Below are 20430 nucleotides of genomic sequence, written 5' to 3'. Positions count from 1 at the left end.
GTATGTCTGAAACCCAGCAGGGCAGGCATTAAATCTTAAAGTTGAAGAATAATCTCCCTTGACTCCTCATCCAGCATCCTTGGTACACTGGTGTGGGGATTGGGCCTCAAAGTCCTCAGGCAGCCTCTCTTCTATGGCTTTCCTGTGCTCAGCCCACACTTCAGCTCTTCCAGGTTGGTATTGCTCACTGGTAGCTGTACCGTTCTGGGATCTCAGTGGTGGTCCTGCTCCCACATCTCCACTAGGCATGGCCCTGATTGGGGGGGGGGGGTAATCTGCTGCAACTCTAACCCCACATTTCCGCTTAGCATTGCTTTAGTGGAGGCACTCTGTGATGACTTTGCCCCTGTGACAATCTCTGGGGTTGCAGCCTTTTCCGTACATCATTTGAAATCAGTATGCCTCCACAGCTCTTGCATTCTATGAGCCCGCAGACTTAACACTACATGGATACTCCCAAGATTTCCAGCTTGTATTTTCCAAAGCAACAGATCCAGCAGCATCTGAGGTCAATTTAGCCACAGCTGGAGCAGCCAGAGTAGCTGGAATACAGGAAGCAGTATCCTGAGATGACCCTGGGCAGCGAGTCTTTGGAGGGCACTCCAAGTTTATTTTTAGCCTCTGTGTCTGTGATGGGAGGGGTTGCCTCGAAAATCTCTGAAATGCCTTCAAGGTCCTTCTTGCATTCTCTTAATCGTTTCTTCTTTATGTCCTAATCTCCTTAACGAAAGGTCACTGAGTTACACCCTTGGTTTTCTCTTTGGAACACACTTTTTTCACTGTTTACATGACCAAGCTAAGAATGTTCCATTTTTTTTTCTTACCTCTGTTTCCCTTTTAATTTAAATTCCACCTTTATGTCATGCCTTTGCTGCCATAACTCAGTGTAGACTGCTAGAAGTATCTACACAGCTGCCTGAATGCTTTGCTGCTTAAAAATTTTTTTCTGCCAAATATCCTGGTTCATCATTTAAGTTCCACGTTCCATAAAGTCCTCCAACATGGACACATTTCAGCTAAGTTCTTTGCCATTTCATAACAAGGGTGATCTTTGCCCCAGTTTCCAATAAGCTTCTTCTCATTTGCATCTAAGACTTCTCGATAATGGCCTTTACTGTTCATATTTCTATCAGTATTCTGGTCACCACCACTTTACCAGTCTATAAGACATTCCAAACTTTCCCTGGTCCTCTTTTCCTCAAAGTCCTCATCAGAATAAAGGCTATATCTAGCCTGCTCCTTCAAATTCTTCCAGCCTCTGTCCATCACCCAGTTCCAAAGCTGCTTCTGCATTTCAGGTATTCCTGAAATGTCCCACTTCTCAGTACCAATTTTCTGTATTAGTCCATTTCTGTTGCTTATAACAGAATATAGGAAAATGGATAATTTTTTTTTAATGAAATTTATTTCTTACAGTATTGTAGACTGAAAAGCCCAAGGTCCATGGAACACATCTAGTGAGGGCCTTCTTTTGGATGGGAACTCTCTACAGGGTCCCATGGTGACCAGGGTGTCACGTGGCAAGAATAGGCTGAGCAAGAGAGGTAACTTTCTTAGATCTCCATTTTATACTCCAATTTTTAGGAAACTTATGTGACATTTTCGAGGTAGCCATACTTCATAAATCCATACATTTCAGGTTTCTTTACCATAAACAATACTAGACAAACCTGGCACATTGTGCTAAAACCACTCCATAGATAGAGACAGTTCTAGTTAATATCATTAGTGTGTTTTCTAGGAGGTCTTCCATTGGCTTGTTTAAAGGAGATTTGGATGGGTTACTTTTCTGAGACATTTCCCAGTAAAAAGGAGAAATGATTTCAGTCCTGCTACAAACCCTTTCTACAATAAAAATAATTATTTGAAAAATTATTCAAGTGACAGGCATTGTGATAAGTGCTTCATATGTAGACTCTCATTTGCTACTCATAATAATCCTGTGACAAGGTACTGGTATTAATCTCTCCATTAGAGATTAATTTTAAAAACCCTGATGCTTATAATAATTCATTACATCTCTCATGATCACAAAGCGAAAATGTTTTGGAGCTGGAAGTCAAACACACAGAAACTGATCCCAAATTCACATTTTTGATCATTGTGGTCACTTTTAATCTTATTTATTTTTTAAAAATTCTGTGGCAGACTTCTACATCAACATTATCTATGACAATAAAGCACTTGTACATTCCCTATTCTTTTAACTAAATACAACTAAAAACTGTAAACACTATATGTAAAACAAACATAAGAATACACTGAAAGGTGGGGAAAATAGGCAGACCAGCTAGGAATCTCTAGACTCAAAGAGCAACATGATAGTGAATTCTTTGAGTTTTGTTTTTGCCTGATATATACCAGCATGGGTGCTGGAACAGCCGGCAACCTGTAGTGGCCAATGGATACAAACAAAAAAAGCCCAAATAAAAGCCTGCTTTCTCTAGATAAGCACTAAAACTTGTAAAAATGACCACTCTACTGAAGCCAAATGCCAATGAAAAAACTATAGCCCCACTAGAAAACACACCAGCAAAGTCTGAGTGGGTACTCAGTTTTCACCATCACCAGGCAGACATGAGGTACTCCAACAACGCTGCTGCAATGGAGTCAGAAAAGCCTGATTATGGATCCTGGACTTAATTCTTGCCTGGATGAGGACCACCCTCAGTTTGATGTCAGTGGAGAACACATGGGGTGTCTGGACTTTCACCCCCAATAAGCAATAACATTCCCCATTTGCCCTTCACCAGTATGGCTGGGGTGTTGCTAGAGGTGGTCAAATGAAGAGCCAGGACTTTCACCACCATTCAGTAATAACAAGGCCACCACTTCACTCCCATAGTGCCAGTCAGGGCCATGTGAAAAGCACTGACAAGGCACTCCCTTCCTTCCTAGCCAGGAAGGCATTGTGGAGGCCTAGTAGGGAGCTACAGCACACACCAGCAATAATTTAGAGCACCCACCTTGGGTGTCAACACAGGCCAAGTGAGAAATCTGGACTTCTAACCCCACATGGAAATAACAAGGGGGACTCTGATTTCCCCCGCCAGTAGGGTGTCAGAAAAGCCAGTAAGAACAGAAGGTTTAAAAAAGACCTGTCCTGTATGGAGGTTTCTCAAACAACTACAGATAGATGTACCATACCATCCAGCAATCCCACTTCTGGGTATACACCCAAAGGAATGGAAATCATCATGTTGAAGGGATACCTGCAGTCCCATGTTCATCACAGTTCTATTTACTAGAGCCAAGATATGGAACCAACCTAAATGTCCATCGATGGACAACTGGACAAGGAAAACGTCGTATATATACACCATGGAATACTAATCTGTCATAAAAAAAGAATGAAATTCTGCCATTTGCAGCAACATGGGTAAGCTTGGAGAAAATTATGTTGAGTGAAATAAGCCAGGCACAGAGGGAAAAATACTGCATGTCCTCACTCATAAGTGGGAGCTAAGAGAGAAAGAAGGAAGGAAAGAAAGACCACAGTGGTGTGTTGGACTTGCAGAAAGAGAGAACATACATAGGTTTGAGGAGTGGGGTGGAGGAGAGGGGGAGGGAGGTTGGGGATTAATTGGGTGGGGGACACTGGAAATAACTGCAATTTGTGGTAATGGGCATGCTGATAGTATTGATCTGGCCATCACATCTTGAGCACAAGTGGTGACAGTCAGCTTGGTACCCCATGAATATGCATAAGCAATAACAAATTTTTTTTAAGGTGAAAAAAATAAAATAAAATAAAAACACTTGGAATCTCAGAACATAGTACCAGTAATATCCACTTTTCCACTGAAAATCCTTCATTATACCAAGGATCAGGAAGATCTCATTCTGAATAAAAATGACAATCAACAGATGCTAACACTGAAATGACCAAGATATTAGAATTATCTGAAAAAGATTTTAAAGAAGCCATCATAAAAATGCTTCAATAAAGAGCTAAGAACAAATTTAAGAATAGAAAGTCCCAGCAAAAACCTAAAAGATATCATGAAGAACCAATTGGAAAATTTTGAGACTAAAAAATATAACAACATTAAATTGAAAAACTCAATGTATGGACTCGAGCAGAATGAGGGGGACAAAGAAAAGAATCATTGAACTTGAAGATGGAACAATAGAAGTTACCCAATTTGAACAGAGAGAAAATAGATGGAAAAATAAATAAATGCAGACCCTCAGGGACCTGTGGGACTATAGCAAAGATCTAACATTCATCCCACTGGAGTGCTAAAAGGAGAGGAGGGGAGAAGGAGGTAAGGGCTGAAAAACTATTCAAAGAATTAATGGCTTTAATGTTTCCAAATTTAGTAAAAAAAAATAAACCTAGGGATTCAAGAAGTTGAGTGAACCCCAAATAGGAAAAATGCAAGAAATCCACGCTGATGCAAACTATGTTTTCAGACAAACTTTGAAAATTCATGACAAAGAGAAAAATCTTAAAAGCAACCAGAGAAAAGCAACTATAAGTATAGGAGAAAAAAAAGTTGCATAACATCAGTTTTCACATCAGAAACTATGAAGGCCAGAAGGAACTGGCACAACATTTTGCAAGTGTTGAAAGCAAAGAACTAATCCAGAATCTTATATCCAGTGTATTTAGTCAGGGTTCTCCAGATAGACAGAATCAATAGGCTATGTTATAAATATATGACAGGTGTAGAGCTAGGGCTGGGTCTGGAGCTCACAGACCCCTGGAGCCCATTCACAAACCCTTCACGCACAGGTCTATGAGCTAGGTAACCAACCAAAGGGTCCTTGGAGCCTTGGTTGAAGAAGGAATAGTCTTTATTCAGCACACACATGCTAAGAGTTATGCAGTCCACAGGAGAAACTCAGAAACTCAACTGCTACCTGCAAGAGTCCAAAGAGAAACTAAAAACTGAGTAGCTGCCAGAGGAGTAAACATGCTCTATTTTTAGATGCCAGCTCTGGCTTCACAAACTAAAGAACACACAATAGCAATTAACTAGAAAGACTCCATTCACACTCAACTTGTTTACAAAGAATTAAGTATATGCTGCTCAACCCCTCAACCAGACCTGAGCTGAGGGAGCCCGACTAAATCATCCTATTTTCCCCACAAGAGGGGATTTATTAGGGGAATTAGCTCATGTAATTGTGAAAAAAAGTCCCACGACAGGCCTTCTGCACACTGGATACCGGTACTGTGGCTCAGTCAAGTCCAAAGGACTCAAAACCAGGGAAGCAAATGGTGTCCTTGGTCTAAGTCCTGGAACCCAAAAGCCGAAGAGCTTTGAGCTCTAATGTCCATGGACAGGAAAAAAGAGTGTATCCCAGCTGCAGCAGATAGAGAGAGAGAGCCTCACCATTTTTCTCTGTCTTTTGTTCTCTCTGGGACCCTAGCGGATTAATCCCTCAATGTGAGCAGATCTTTCCCACCCAGTCAACTCAGGCTCTAATACTGATCTCTGCTGGAAACACCCTCACAACACAGTTTTCTCAGCATTCCTTCATCTAACCAAGCTGACACCTAGAACTAACCTTTATATCCAGTGAAAATATATTTCAGAAATAAAGGGAAAATCAAGATATTTTCAGATGAGAAAAACTAAGAGAATTTGTAACTGGAAGATTTACCATAAAGGAATGATTAAATAAAGTTTTCTAAGAAGAAAGAAAATTATAGTAGAAGGAATTTTGAAACAGTAGGAAGGAAGAGAGAACAATGGAAAGAGAAAAAATATGAGCTCATACATTTTCTTTTTTCTTGTGTGTCTTCTACAATATATTTGACAGTTGAAACAAAACCTGTCTGATGTGGTTCTAAATGCACATAGAAAAAAAATGTTTAAGCCAAATACAAGTACATTATAAATGGTGAACAGCAAAGGAACATAATGAAGATTTTGAAAAGGTTAAAGGGTTAAAAGAGGTTTCTAACCTTCACTTGAACTGGTAAAATAATGACATGAGTTGAGTAGGGTAAGGTATGCAATACATAGAAAAATGACAAAAATTTATATAAAGAGGTACCTTATATACACTGTAGATAAATCTAAATGAAATTATAAAAATGGTATTTTCAAGGAAGCTTCAGAACAGCAGTGAAGAAACCCAGAGAAATGAAAAGCAGAGAGAATAAACACAGAACAAAAATAAAATAGCAGGTTCAAGCACTAATATATCAAAAATCATATTATGAGTAAATAGTCTAAATAAACCAACTAAAAGATAGAGTGGATCACAAAGCATGACCTAATTATGTGCTGTCTACAAGAAACTCTGTTAAAAATAATGAAATAGGTGGGTTGAAAGTAAAAGGATAGGAAAAAATATATTGTGCAAACATTAAACAAAAAGAACAAAGTGTCTATATTAACATCAAATTAAGTAGATTTCACAGCAAAGAAAATGATGAGAGAGAGAAGGACATTATATAATGATAAAAGGATCAATTCTCCTAGAAGACAGAATTTCTAAATGTTCATGAAACAATCGACAGAGCTCCAAAATATGTGAAGCAAAAACTGAATGAACTAAAAGGAAAAATAGACAAATCAACAGTTATGTGTGAAGTTTTCAACACCCTTCTCAGCAATTTGTAGAACTACATTTTTAATAATATAACTATAAAAGATATAGACAGAGATAAGATGTAGATATAGAAGATATGGATATAAAAGAACCATCAACCAACAGGATGTAATCAATATTTTTAGAACACTTCATCCTACAACAGCAGAATACGCATTCTTTTCAAGTGCACACAAAATGTTTAACAAGAAAGAGCACATTATAATTCATAAAACAATCCTCAACAAATTTAAAATAGCTGAAATCATTCAGAATTGTGTTTTTTGTGTGTGAGACCAGAATAAAATCAAACTAGAAATCAATAACAGAAAAACAAAACAAAATAGGAACATCTCTAAACACTGAAAACTAAACAATGCACATAAATAATATATGGGTCAAAGAAGTCTCAAGGAAAATAAATTAAAAATTACATTGAACTGAATAAAAATGAAAATTCAATGTATAAACTTTGTGTGACAAAGTTAAGACAGTAGTGAAAGGGAAATTTATAGCATTAAATGCATAGATTAGAAAAAAGAAAAAAGTCTCAAATCAAGAATCTAAGCTTCCATATCAAAAACTTAGAAAGAAAGAGCAAAATAAAGCCAAAGCAAGCAGAAAGAAGGAAATAATAAAAATAAAAGCAGAAATCAATAAAAATGAAAACAGAAAACAATAAAGAAAATCAATTAAACAAAGAGCCAGTTTTTTGAAAGTACAATAAAATTGGCATACTACTAGAAATATTGATAACGAAAAAATAAAGACACAAATTCCCAATATTAGAAATGAAAAATGCAGACGTCAAAATGATAAAAATTCTGCATACATAAATTTGACAACTTACATAATATCAACTAATTCTTTAAAAAATAAACTGCCACAATTCACCCCATATGAAATATAGAATTTGAATAGTTTCATACCTATTAAAGACATTAAATTCATAATTTTTAAACACCCCAAAAGGATATATCCAGCCCAGATTGTTTTATCAGAAAATTTTACCAAAAGTTTCAAAAAGAATTTCTACATCATCACCTCCAGAAAAGAGAAGAGGAGGGAATATTTTCCAATTCATTTTATGAAGCTAATATTACACTGATTTTCAAACCAGACAAAGATAGTACAGAAAAGGGAGGGGGGGGGCATATACCAATATATCCATGAATATGGACTCAAAATTTTTGTAACAAAAAATTAAGAAACGGAATTTGGCAATATATAAAAAGAATTCTACACCAAAATGAAGTAGAGCTTATTTCAGGTATACAAGAATACTTCAATATTTGAAAATCAGTCTATATAAAACATCAATCAAAAGGCTAAATATTTTTAAATTATACGATCATATCAATTCTTACAGAAGAAAAGCATTTTACCTTCAATACCTACTCATGACAAAAACTCTCAAAAAAATATAAATAGACAGTACTTTTTTTAACTTGATAAAGAAAATCTGCATAAAATTTATGGTTAACATTATATTTAATGGTGAAAGACTCAAGGTTACCTTAGATGAGGAACAAGGTAAAGATGTCTGTTCTTACTGCTTTATTTAATTCAACGCAGTACTGGAAGTTCTAGCAAATACAACATGCAAGAAAAGGAAATAAAAAGCATACAGATTGAATAGAAACTAATTAAATTATCTCTACTTGCATATGACATGATTATCTATGGAGAAAATCCCAAGGAAACTATAAAAAATTTCCTGGAACTAAGTGACTTTAGTGAGATTGCAGGATATAAAATAAAAATACAAAATTAATTGTATTTTTATATTTTAGCAACAAATGTGGACACTGAATTTAAAAATACAATGCCACTTACAATCTAAAAAGAGAAACTTACTCATAAAAATAAATTGGAAATATGCAAACCACCATCTAAATTAACTACATCAAAAAGAGAGAAGCACAATTATACAAAATAAGAAAGACAAAGAAATAATGTGGAATACAGATAGGAATGAACGAATAGGTTTTCAAAGGAATAACTTTCAAAGAACCAGAATTTTGAATTATTAATTTGACCTACTGTTTCCTATTCTTAATCTTTACTTTTCTGCTTTTACTGTTATTGTTTTTCTCCTTGTGCCTTCTTTTGGCTCATTTGTTGTTCTTTTTCTCACTTTTTAAGTTGGTATAATTTATTCATTTTCATTCCTTTTTTAAAAAAAATTTGATGCAGGTGTATAAATTTCCTCTGATCTCTACTTTAAACATGACCAATGATCTCTAATATGTACTGTTTTCAGTACTTTGATTTTCCTGTTTATTTGCTTATTTGTTTGTTTTTTAGATATTCTGTAATTTTGGCTTGTATTTTTTTTCCATCCATGAGTTGTTGAATAGAAGATTTTTAAGTTTCTAATTAGAAGATATTTTTTAGTTTTTTTATTTTGTTTTTAATTCTAGTTTTATTGCACTGTGATAAGACAGGATTGTTTGTGATATTTCTATTGTGTAAAACTTACTAATACATTCCCTGTGATCGAATATTTGATCATTTTTTGTAACTATCCCATGCGCAGTTGAGAAGGAAGGTGTAATCTCTATTTTCAGGTTCTAAAGTTTACTATAGACAAGGAAGATCTATATTATTGACTATGTTGTTTACTTTTTCCTATGTCCTTACTTATATTTCTGCCACTCGATGGATTTTAAACTGAGAGTGGTGGGTTGAAGTCTCTTACTAGCCATATGTTTCTATTCATATCTGTAGTATCTGCTTTTTAAAGATGATTATTTGATGCATAGCTTTTCATAATTGTTATATCTACATTGTGAAAATGGCTTTTAGCATTATACATTACCCTTTTTGTCACATTTAAAAATAAATGAATGAATAGAAAGAGTGATATTATCAAGATGGTGGAATAGATGATTCCCAGTGTCTCACCTTCCCACAAGTAACCAATTTACATCTACTAAAAAACAAAGACTGCCAGCCAAAGACTGGAAGATCCAAAGACTGGAATCTCTGGAGCTGAGGGAAGAAAAAGAAAGACCTTGAGAATGCTTGAAGGCATGAGAGGCAATTGTGAGAGGGTGTAAATATGGCACCTATTGTTCTGAGGCAGCCTGGCACAGAGGTAGAGACTAGCTGATACACACACATAGAAGCCAAAAGAGCTGTGGCACCCTTCACATAAACCCGCTTGTAGTCTGCAGGGGAAAGGAGAATTTCAGAGTGTAAAACACCAGCCCACAGGCAGTAAAGGCCACTGGCAGCATTTTCCCAAGCCCATATAGGAGCAAATAGCTACAACTGAGTGGAGAAAATAGCTGCCCAGAGTCCAGTGAGTTATCCCAAGGACACAAACACAGCCTGCCCCAAGGGAAGAAGATGGTGTGCAAGAGAAAGGCTAGCCTGCCAGGGGAACATTGGGCACAGTGTGGGCAGCTGGTCTCAGTGAAAATCCACAAAGTCCAGTCCTGGGAGTGATTAACAATCTGCACAAAAGCAAACCCCAGAGAACCAGCAGCAAATAGCTGTCTCCTCAAATGCCCAGGAACTGACATAAAGATACAAAGACTGAGAAAAAATAGAGAAATATGTTGCCACAAAATGAAACAAACAAAGCAGTAGCAAGGGATGTGGATCTACGAAATGTCACAGAATTCAGGATAACCCCCTTAAAGATTTTCAGGGAGTTACAAGAAAATACAAATAGAAGATTAAATTATATCTGCCAAATAATTCAGGAGCAGAATGTGAAACTTAACAAAGCAATAGAATCAATTTAAAAGAACAAATAGAAATTCTAGAAATAGAGAACACATTATCTGGATTGAAAAACTCAATAGAAAGCTCCAACAGCAGACTTAATGAAACAGAGGAAAGAATCAGTGAACTTGAAGATAAAATATTTGAAATTATTCAATCAGAGGAGCAAAAAGATAAAAAAAAGAAAAATTACAACAGAAATGCAGCAGATATGGGATTCCCTCAAGCAAAATAACCTCTGCATAAAAGGCAAAAAAGGAAGAGCTGTACAAAGCATATTCAAGAAAATAATGGCTGAAAATTTCCCAAGTATGGAAAAAGATGACAGCATCCGAAGCCCAGAGGTCACCAGGCAAACTCAATCCAAGGAGGGATACCCCAAGATACATCATAAACAAATTTTCAAAAACCAAAGACAAAGAGAAAATACTAAAAGAGGCAAGAGAAAAGAAAAATGTAACATTCAACGAAGCTCCAGTACATCTCAGTAGATTTCTCAGTGGAAACCCTACGTACCAGAAGAGAATGGGATGATATATATTCAGAGGGCTGAAGAAAAAAGACTGTCAGCCAAGAATTCTGTATCTGGCAAAACTAATCTTCAAATGTGAAGAAGAAATAAAGTCTTTTCTAGACAAACAAAAGCTAAGGAAATTCATCAGGAGAGGACCTGCTTGACAAGAAATGCTAAATTAGGGAGTTCTTCAATCTGAAAGAAGGTGATGCTAAGGAACAGCAGGAAAACTTTTAAGCGTACATAACTCATCAGTAAAGTGAGTTCATAGACAACCTCAGAATACTCCAATGTCGTAAAGGTGGTGAATTAACCACTTACATCCTTAGTATGGAGACCAAGGGACAAGCTTCACAAGAGACTAACATATACAACAACCGTTTAAGAGAAAGGCAATATTAAAAGATGTATCTCGAAATACATTGTCAATAGATTGTCAAAAAGTGTGGAGGAATGATGCCAAAGCATAGAGTTGGCTTTGTTTTTTTTATTTTGTCTTAGATATCAATGTTAAGTTGTTATTGGTCTAAAATAATTTGCTATAACTAGAACATGTTTTATGTAAACCTCATAGTAACCATAACACAGAACTTGGAAGAGACATACTAAACATGAGCAGCGAGAAAGCAAACTGTAAAGCTAAGGAAAACCACTCAATCACAAAGGAAGACACTAAGACCAGAAAAAAAGGAGAAAAAAGATGCACAAAACAATCAGGAAAAAAAAAAGTGATTCTTATAAGAATTGGGGAGTAGAATAACAGTTACCAGAGGTGGGATGGATGGGGAGGAGGTGGACTAATGAGTACAAGACTATTCTATCTACCTTAAGTCAAACATTGTGCATATATGCATGTATTGAAACAATATACTATACCCCACAAATATGTACAAGTAAGTGTTAAAATATTTTGGAATAAATAAATAAATAAATTTGGCTTGGTATATTTTTGATGAGGGAGATTATTGACATTAGCATCAACTTCTTAAATGGACTGTTACTCCTTGAGTACATTTCAGAAATTTGCATTTTCTAATACACTTCTCATTTTATGTAAGTTTTAGATGTGTTTACATAAAGATATTTATTTATGAATTTAGAAATTTTTACTGTTTTAATCCGTTTCTCTTTATCAAATTGTCATTTGTGTAATTTCTTTTGTTTTCTTACACAGATTTGATAGGGATTTTTATATTATTTGGTTTATTTTAAGAAGATTTCATGTGAAACCTATTTTACAGGTTTACATTTCAAATTGTATATTAATAAATGCTTGAGACAAAGAAATTGTGTCAAAGTAAAAATTTACAAATACAGATAGACTAGAAGTAAATAATTCTTAATTTTTAAATTTTTAACATAAACTTGTAAAGAACCCAACTTTAACATACTTTTTTAAAAGAAAATATAAAAAAATATTTTTTCCTGTTTCCCAGTGCTTAAAGACTGTGTAATATATAAAGTATTTAATTTTTTAAAGTTTTAAAATTCTCCACTTTACTCATTTTCTATAGTTTCGACTTATATATCTTCAAATTTTCTGTTTCCTTCTTGATGTCTCTATAGAGGATTTTAATTTCAGATAATTTTTTGGCCTTAGATATTCTATTTGATTATTTTAATATACCATTTCTCTCCTTGTTCTGTTTACATTTTCCTTTAAATCTCTGAGCATATTTATAATTGATGTTTTATAATTTTTATCTGCTATTTTTATCTGTCTGCCATTCTGAGCCAGTTTCTATTAGCTGATTATTTTATAACTGATTATCATATTTTCCTATTTCTTTGCATATCTAGTAATTTTTGTTAGATGTGGGACATTGTTATTGTTGCATTAGTGAGTATCCTGGTTTTGTTGTCTTCCTTTAGACAGTGTCAAAGTTCATTTGGGGAGGGTGTTAAACTACTCGTGAATTATCCTGATCCCATAAAGACTTATTTTTGAGATTTGATAGAGCAGACCCTGAATGGCTTTTGCTTTGTGGTAGGTTAGCCCTCCAACTATAGTGTGACCCTCTCAGTAATATTAAATGTTACAAGTATTCAATTGCATGTCTGCACTAGTCCTGTATGAACTGTTGGGCCTGTTACGGTCATAGGTCCCCAGTCACTCTTTGTCTATTCTTACATAATTTCATTCAGTATACCTGCAGCTTAAAATTCACTGTAACCCTTAGGCAGATTTCTGGAGCTCTTTCTCACTATTTATACCTTTCTTTTGATGTTGTGCCCATTAATTTTAGCATCTTAACCTTCCTATACCTGATCTCCATTTCCTCAACTTAGTGAAGCTAGTTGTTCTCTGCTTAGATTACCTTTTTATGCTGAGGTCTGAAAGTATCTCAAAGCATAAAATCAGGGTTATTAATTATAGGGCTTTTATTGTTTGTTTCACTTCTCTCAGAAAGGGCACTCCAATGTTGCATGCTGCCCAAAGCCTGAAAAAAAGTGTTTCATATATCTTTTCCAATTTTCTGATTGTTTGTGGTGGGAGAACAATTTAACAACAAATCTAATACCATGATCATATGCATAATTTCAGATGTCATTATTTTTAACTAAAATAAAATTAAAGAGTGAGTATTAAAAATATTGAAAACTTACTTGCTTATCTCATTAGTGTAAAATTCTAGACCAGATTGCTTTTTTCATAACATGAGAAATAGACCCACTTTTCAGTATAAAGATCTTGAAAAGTGCGAAGAGACTACCTGATTAGAAAGCCCTGAAATTTGACATACAATTTTATTTTTATTTCTAACATGGATACAAATTAGAGCTGTATATTCTGATGTATTAGTCTGGGTTCATTCAAGTGCATAAAATCAATAGTAGGTTAAACAGAAGATATTTAATATAAATAATTATTTGACTGATAAAAGAGTAACTATAAAATATAAGAAAATTCTATATGGTACCCTAAGGATGTACCCAAGGAAGGACAAATTTGGAAGATGTTCAGAGCGTGGTGGAGAAGGTGTGGTTCCACCCACTGAATGGCAGAAAGTTTTTCTGGTTTGGCCAAACTGGAGTTGGTCTGCAGTCACTGGGTATGCAGGAGGTGACCTGGAGAGAGGCAGGGATCAAGGAGGTTTATAGCCTTTCCAGAACACAGGCAAGATGTGCAGGTCTTACAGAGAGAGCAGAGGCTCAGTGGGAAGCCCCCGGAGGAAAGGCAGGCAGACCTTGAGCAGGCTTGCACTGGGAATATGGGTATTGCCATAGGTCAAATGTCCTTGAGTGTTAGTGTGTAAGGGGGAGTAGGTTGGGCAATAGTTTGGTTAGGAAGCATTTGGGGTGATGGTTTGTGAGATAAGAGGACTGCTGAAAGGTTATCACCGGGTCAAGCATCACTAATAGACCATGCATTTGGGGGACATGTTCTCAGGCAGAGCTCTAACTGGATGTTATTCTCACAGGGCTACCCACCAAGCAGCAGACAGAAAGAGAAGAGACCCTTCCTCCTGCTCCCGCCAGCACCCCACACTGAGAGAGTTTAACATCAGCTCACTGTAAAGGAAAGATGCTTAAAGAAGTTCCCTCTTTTATCACAGAGCATATATCAAAGGGTAAATTTAGATCCAAGAGGAAATACATTAATAATTGGTATATCTGGCTGTTTGTTGAATTTGCAAATCAAAACTATGCTCTTTTTATACCAAAACAAATTGTAAGATTATGGCCTTGATTGGTAGTGTTTAGGCTACATATAGAAAATGTAATCACATATTTATCTATCAGAAAGCTATTATTTCATATTTATCAAGTTTCTACTACAGCATCTGGTCTTTTTTACTATTTAATTGTGTAAACACCAGCTATAAACATACAACAAAGTGGATTTCAAATTTTTGTGCTTTTTTTGTGGCTTATTTTAGGTATTATTTTTCTTTTTTAGCTTGAAATTTTCTCACACTGTAGTAAACAAATTCCCTATTTCCAAAATCGTTAGATAATTCCATAATTTTACTTGTGGACACCAAAATTAATTTGTTTGTCCAAAATAAAAATATGAGAATGAGGAGAAGGGCATTATTTTAAAATGTTGATATTTAAAATTGTTTGGAGCCTTTGCCTGAGGCACATTTAAGTACGACTCAGCAAAGGCACAGACTAATGTGATACAATTTTGCAACATACAATATAAAGAATCATAAAGAACTGCTCATAATATGAAACAATCCTTCATGCTACAACCAGATAAAATAGCTTTAAAAGAAAGCATTATTCATCTTAATCATGAGCCATTTTCTTTCTTTTCTATATCTTCTATATTAAAGGAAATTTAACTTTAATAAAAATAAATAAGTAAATATACAAATAAACGGTGGTGGGGAAGAAGACACAACAATCACAATTCCTTTAACTTGTTAAGACAAGTGAACAGATATGATATAGTCGGGGGGAGGAGGGGGGTGGGGGAGGGGCGAAAAGGAGGAATTGGTAAAGGCACATGAAAGTCAGCTACATTGTATATTGATAAATTAAAATTTTAAAAAAGATAAAAATATTATTTTCTTCTATTACTACAAAAAATACATATATTTTTCATTTGGAGTTACCTAAAGCTGTGCTCTTTGTGTACTATATCTACCAAGAATTTAATTCAACATAATCATCTTTGATATCTACTATAACCATCAGTCAAATGGTATAATTTTAGCAAGTCTAAAAAAATATATATCACTTTTACTGCAGCCCACAAACTGTCATGTCAGAAAGTATTTCTCTTACCTTCTGTTTTGGTAGTCACATTTCTTACTTTGTAGAATAAATCTCTAATTTCTTCAGACAGGTCATTAGCTTCAACACAGATAGCATCATTAAGATCATTGATCAACCATCCAAGCCAAAGAGAGGTGAAAATTTGTAAGAAATGGAGCAGAGTTAAGACTGGAAGGCAGCGCTGATGCAAATTGATTTGAAGGGTGGGAAACTGCTAGATTTTAATTTCTCAAATTAAACTTAGATTTAAAAACTTTCCCTAAATCAAAGAAAATGAAAGTAAAACAGAATCACTGACATTACTTGGAATAACTGGAATTCCTCAGTGTAGTCATAGAACAAAATTTTGTAAATATCAACTAACAAATCTAAGGTAAATTCCTTTAAACAGATATGTTCATTGAGACGAATGGAAATTTTCAATAGAATATTTTTAGTCTAAACCTAGTAACTCTTCAGGAAGGTAAGAACTAATAAGTAATTGCTCTTTTTTCATGGTAAATAGTTTTTGTTTTGTTTATTTGTGTATGTATGTGTGTGAGAGAGAAAGAGAGAGATGCATCTTATGTGTGACTTTTAATCATGATCCTGCTGTTGTGTGACTTGTGTGGTCTTGAGCTATAAAATCTTAGTGGGAACATCACTGCCCATGCCCCTTGCACACACCACTTTGAAATTCACTGCCTATTGGGCACTGCAATCACATTGGACCACAATTAATTATTTAGCCATGAGTGGATAATGAAAGTGGTTCTTCCGGCCCCTGTTTGTGTCTCATTTGCTTATATAATTTAGGATTTGGCTATTCAGAAGAAACTTGGTTTATATAATATGAATTAACTTCCTTTTACCCAGGGAAGCAAAAATACTGAATGAAGCCCAGGGACAGCTGTTTGGGACAGCTGTTTGGGACACCGTATCTGGAAACATGTTAAATACAAAGGCATAAACTAGATCTCATTGGCTCATTTTGTCCCACAGTTGCCAACAGAGACTATAACTTTGCAATCCATCAGTTTCTCTGGGAAAGACCTTCATATAAATCCTTAGGACCTAAGTGGAGATCAATAAATATCTATGAGTTATGAATAAATGAATAAATCTTCCAGGAAGTTATTTGAGATTTCTATCCATAGTGTTAGGGATAATTTTGTAGTGATTCATTTTTAACGTCATACAGGTCTTATGACCAATTGTTTACACTTAAATGTGCAGCAAGGTTTGAAACTTATTTTATTATCTAGATTGTAGTGAATTCAACATCTTGAGAGTCTTCTGGCCTCAGTAACAAACTTTAAACACATTTTTTTCAAGGCACTTTTTAAGCACTGGAATATTTAGACATCTCAGTGGGACCAATTTCATTAATCTCTACCAAAAAACCATGATATAAGTGCTATCATTATTACACAGGTGGAAAAAAGTGCAGAAAATTAAAGAAGTTTCCCATAAGAAATAGCTGCTACTGTGGCGGATCCGGTATATGAACTAAGCAGTCTGATTCCAGTGTCTGTGCACTAAACACTCCATGGTATTGCCTTCTTGAAGATTACTTCAGAGGAAAGGCCACGTGAGCCCTTGGGAAAAGAATTGCCCTGTAGAGTGCCATATGTCAACATTTGTTGCTCTTAACTGCGATTAGGTTATGTCTCAGCCTTACATCTGTACTCATAAGTCTTTTAAAACTTTGATTTCCATAGGTTGCAGATATATTCTGCACAAATTGCGACATTCTTTTGGGCCTTTAGAAACTCAAGGTGCTATATGAAGCAAGAATTAAATTTTTTCCACTTACTTATCTGCGTGGTCTCTGGGTAGAATCTTTGTGACTGAATTATTAGAAGAAACAGTTTTAAGCACAGTCCTGTCTCTAATTCAGAGAAACTTGAAATGAATGCAGAGAATCTTTCTACATTTAAGCAGAGGAAATAAAGATAACATTAAAGAACAGAAACAACTTAAATGTATACAGATGAATAGACAGGTAGACAGATAGATAGAAGCTGAGAAAGAGGGAAAAAGGAGGACCCAAATTTGATAAATATGTATGCCAAAGAAAGAGAATAGAGGAGAGGGAGAGAGAAGAAGGAGGAGGAGGAGGGGGAGGAGGAGGAGAAAAAAAGAGAGCGAAAGACTGACTTTATGGCAAGCCAAAAAGGAAAAACAAAATTATACTCTAAAATGATGTTCTCTCCAGATTGCTGAACATATTTATTTTTGGTCTTTATTCATGAATTTTAATTCAAGGTGCCTAGATTCCTGGAGGCTTTAAAGAGCACAATGTCTATCCCTCACCAAGAGAAGACATGTGGGTTCTATTTCTGGTCATGAACCTGAGAAAGTTATATCACCTGGCAGTGTTTCTGTGTGAAATATTTTAATGACTTAAGAACATTCTGGAAACCTCGGTAAGAGTCATCAAAACCACACTAATTAACAAACTGACCCTTCTTATTTTCTTTTCCCTTAAGATCCCATTTATTGAAGTAGAATTCCTTCCCACTCCCAGCCCCAAGGAGGATACTACTTCCCCCAAACCTTTAGCACAGTAGCTTCTCTGCGCGGACAGTCATACATTTTCAGAACTACCAGACTCAGGATTGAAGGTGAACTTAAAGGCCCACTGAACAGCTTTCTTTTCAGAACCGACTTGGCCCTTGGCCCATGCTGAAGACCATCATAGCAAGTCTTGGCTGTCTTTCTCACCCCGCCACCAGGCAGACCATTCCATTTTAGGGCAAGCTCTGATTTATTAGAAAGATTTCCTCTTACTACACAGAAGTCTGTATTCTTGTGAGTTTCACGCATATGTTCTGTTCTAGCTCTGTCACTTAGCGTAATTCTAATTTTTCTCCCCCGCCCCCCACTTACCCCCAGATGTTTAAATATGGAAAAGGAGGTATCAGTATCAGTTGATAAACATTAATCGAGCACTTTTTATGCACCAGGCACTGCACTAAGGACTAAGAGCTTAACAATAAAGAAGACATAATCCCTTCCCTGAACAGTCTCATGGGGTGATGTAGGAGGAGAAAAAGTGAACCACATGAAAATGTAGTCTGAGCCTGAGCAAGTGGCACTTAGCTCTGCAGGGAAGATCAGAGGGCTTCTGAGAAGAAGGGATGCTTGAGTTAAATTGCAGAAAAAAGATGATTTGCTTAGGCCAAATGATGAGCAAAAATATTAAAGTCAGATAACTCAGTCTGAGCAGGAAAATATAGTCATAAACATATCCTGCTTAAAGTGGTTAATTGTAGATTTCCTCACTAAGAGAAAATGAATTTTGGGAACAGTCAAATTATAGGGGAAGGGGCTTACTCAACTTGCCAGGACATTTGCCCGTTGTTCTAGAGGCACAAGCAGCCTTTAGATGATTAAAAGCAGAATAGTGTCACAATGAATTTTGCCTTCAGGTTTTAATTTGATTACACTTATCCAGTTCTTGAACCATTTCTCAGAGGAGATAGTTTGTCCTTTTACCACCTAACCACTTCTTTTGAAAAAATTTTTATTTCTATCAGCAGTCTGGAAAATCAAATCTCTGCGGCGGGGGTGCGGAGGGGATAGGAGAAATGTGTGCAAAGGTTCAGAAAGACACTGGAGAGTGGCGAACCCATGGAAAACTGGACAATGCCTGCACTGCCTAGAGGCATGCACATTTCAAGTTTTCCATTACTCTTCTGGCTGGGCCAAAAACATCTGTGGGCTAGATTTGACTGGGCCTGCTATCTGATAGTGACCCTTGATCTGTAATTTTTCTAAAGCAGAGGTCCCAGAACTTGACACAATATTCATATTTTGGTCTGAACAGTACAGACTAAAGGTAGATGACCACCTCCTTCACATTAGTCTGTTTCTATTTTTCTAGCCCACTATTTAAGACAATATCAAAGTATAATGTTAACTATGTTTACATAATAATGTTAACATTTCTATTGCAGAACCATATCTTCCTGTACTCTATTGGAACTGTTTATTTTCTTAGTCAAAATTCAGTTACCCACCCATGTTTGGCCAGTTAGCTCAGTAGGATAGAGGGCAGTGTTTTAACACCAAGGTCAAAGGTTTGGATCCCCTACTGGCCAGCTGCAAAAAAAAAAAAAAAGAAAAGAAAAAATACAGATACCCAGTGTAATGGGAAAAGCATCCAATGTGTAGTAAGAAGACCTGGTCTCCAATTTTGATTCTGCCGTGTATTGGCTTTTTGATCTTGAGAAAAAGGGGTTTGCTTTATGAGATGCCTCATTTTTAAAAGATAGACTGGTACCTTCTCTGAGTCCTCACATGTCATATCACTGTTGTATGAATCAGATGATAACATGTGTAAGTGGATCATAAGTTGTGAAATGGGTCACAAATATTACTCTATTTTCTCTGTTAAATCTCTCCTACTTATTTAGCTAACACTTCAGCTTGCCTTTTTTTTTTAATATTTGCTAAAATAAATGTTATTCTCCCTTTTTTGGATCCTCTCTCTTCTATCTTTTTTTTACAAAGTAGAAAGGCTAAGTAATTTGCACACCCTGTAAAGTGAGGTTTTGGCTGGGGCTATTTGAAATCCCTTCACTTACCATCACATATCATATGTATTCTGAATCTTCTGGCTATGGAAAGTAATGTGTTTTGGTTTTTTTAAAAAATAAATAAGTGATCTTATTTGGTTTTGTTTCTGTTTCTTTTTTCACTTTTGTCTACAAAGAAAGTTTTAACAATTCCTTAGCATAAAAATAGCACAAAAGATTAGATTCATTTCTGACTGAATTAAAATTCTCTCTTTAATTTTCTTTCTGATGTAACCCTAAGTGTGTTTGGTTTAGAAGATCTGCTTTTACTTTGTGTTTATTTTTGTTCTTCTCAGGAAAAACAGGAAACACAAGCTCTTTTGTCATGTGGATATATGGAGT

This window comes from Cynocephalus volans, chromosome 5 (assembly GCF_027409185.1).
Source record: "Cynocephalus volans isolate mCynVol1 chromosome 5, mCynVol1.pri, whole genome shotgun sequence".
Lineage (NCBI taxonomy): Eukaryota > Metazoa > Chordata > Mammalia > Dermoptera > Cynocephalidae > Cynocephalus > Cynocephalus volans.
This window is presented reverse-complemented; position numbering follows the sequence as displayed.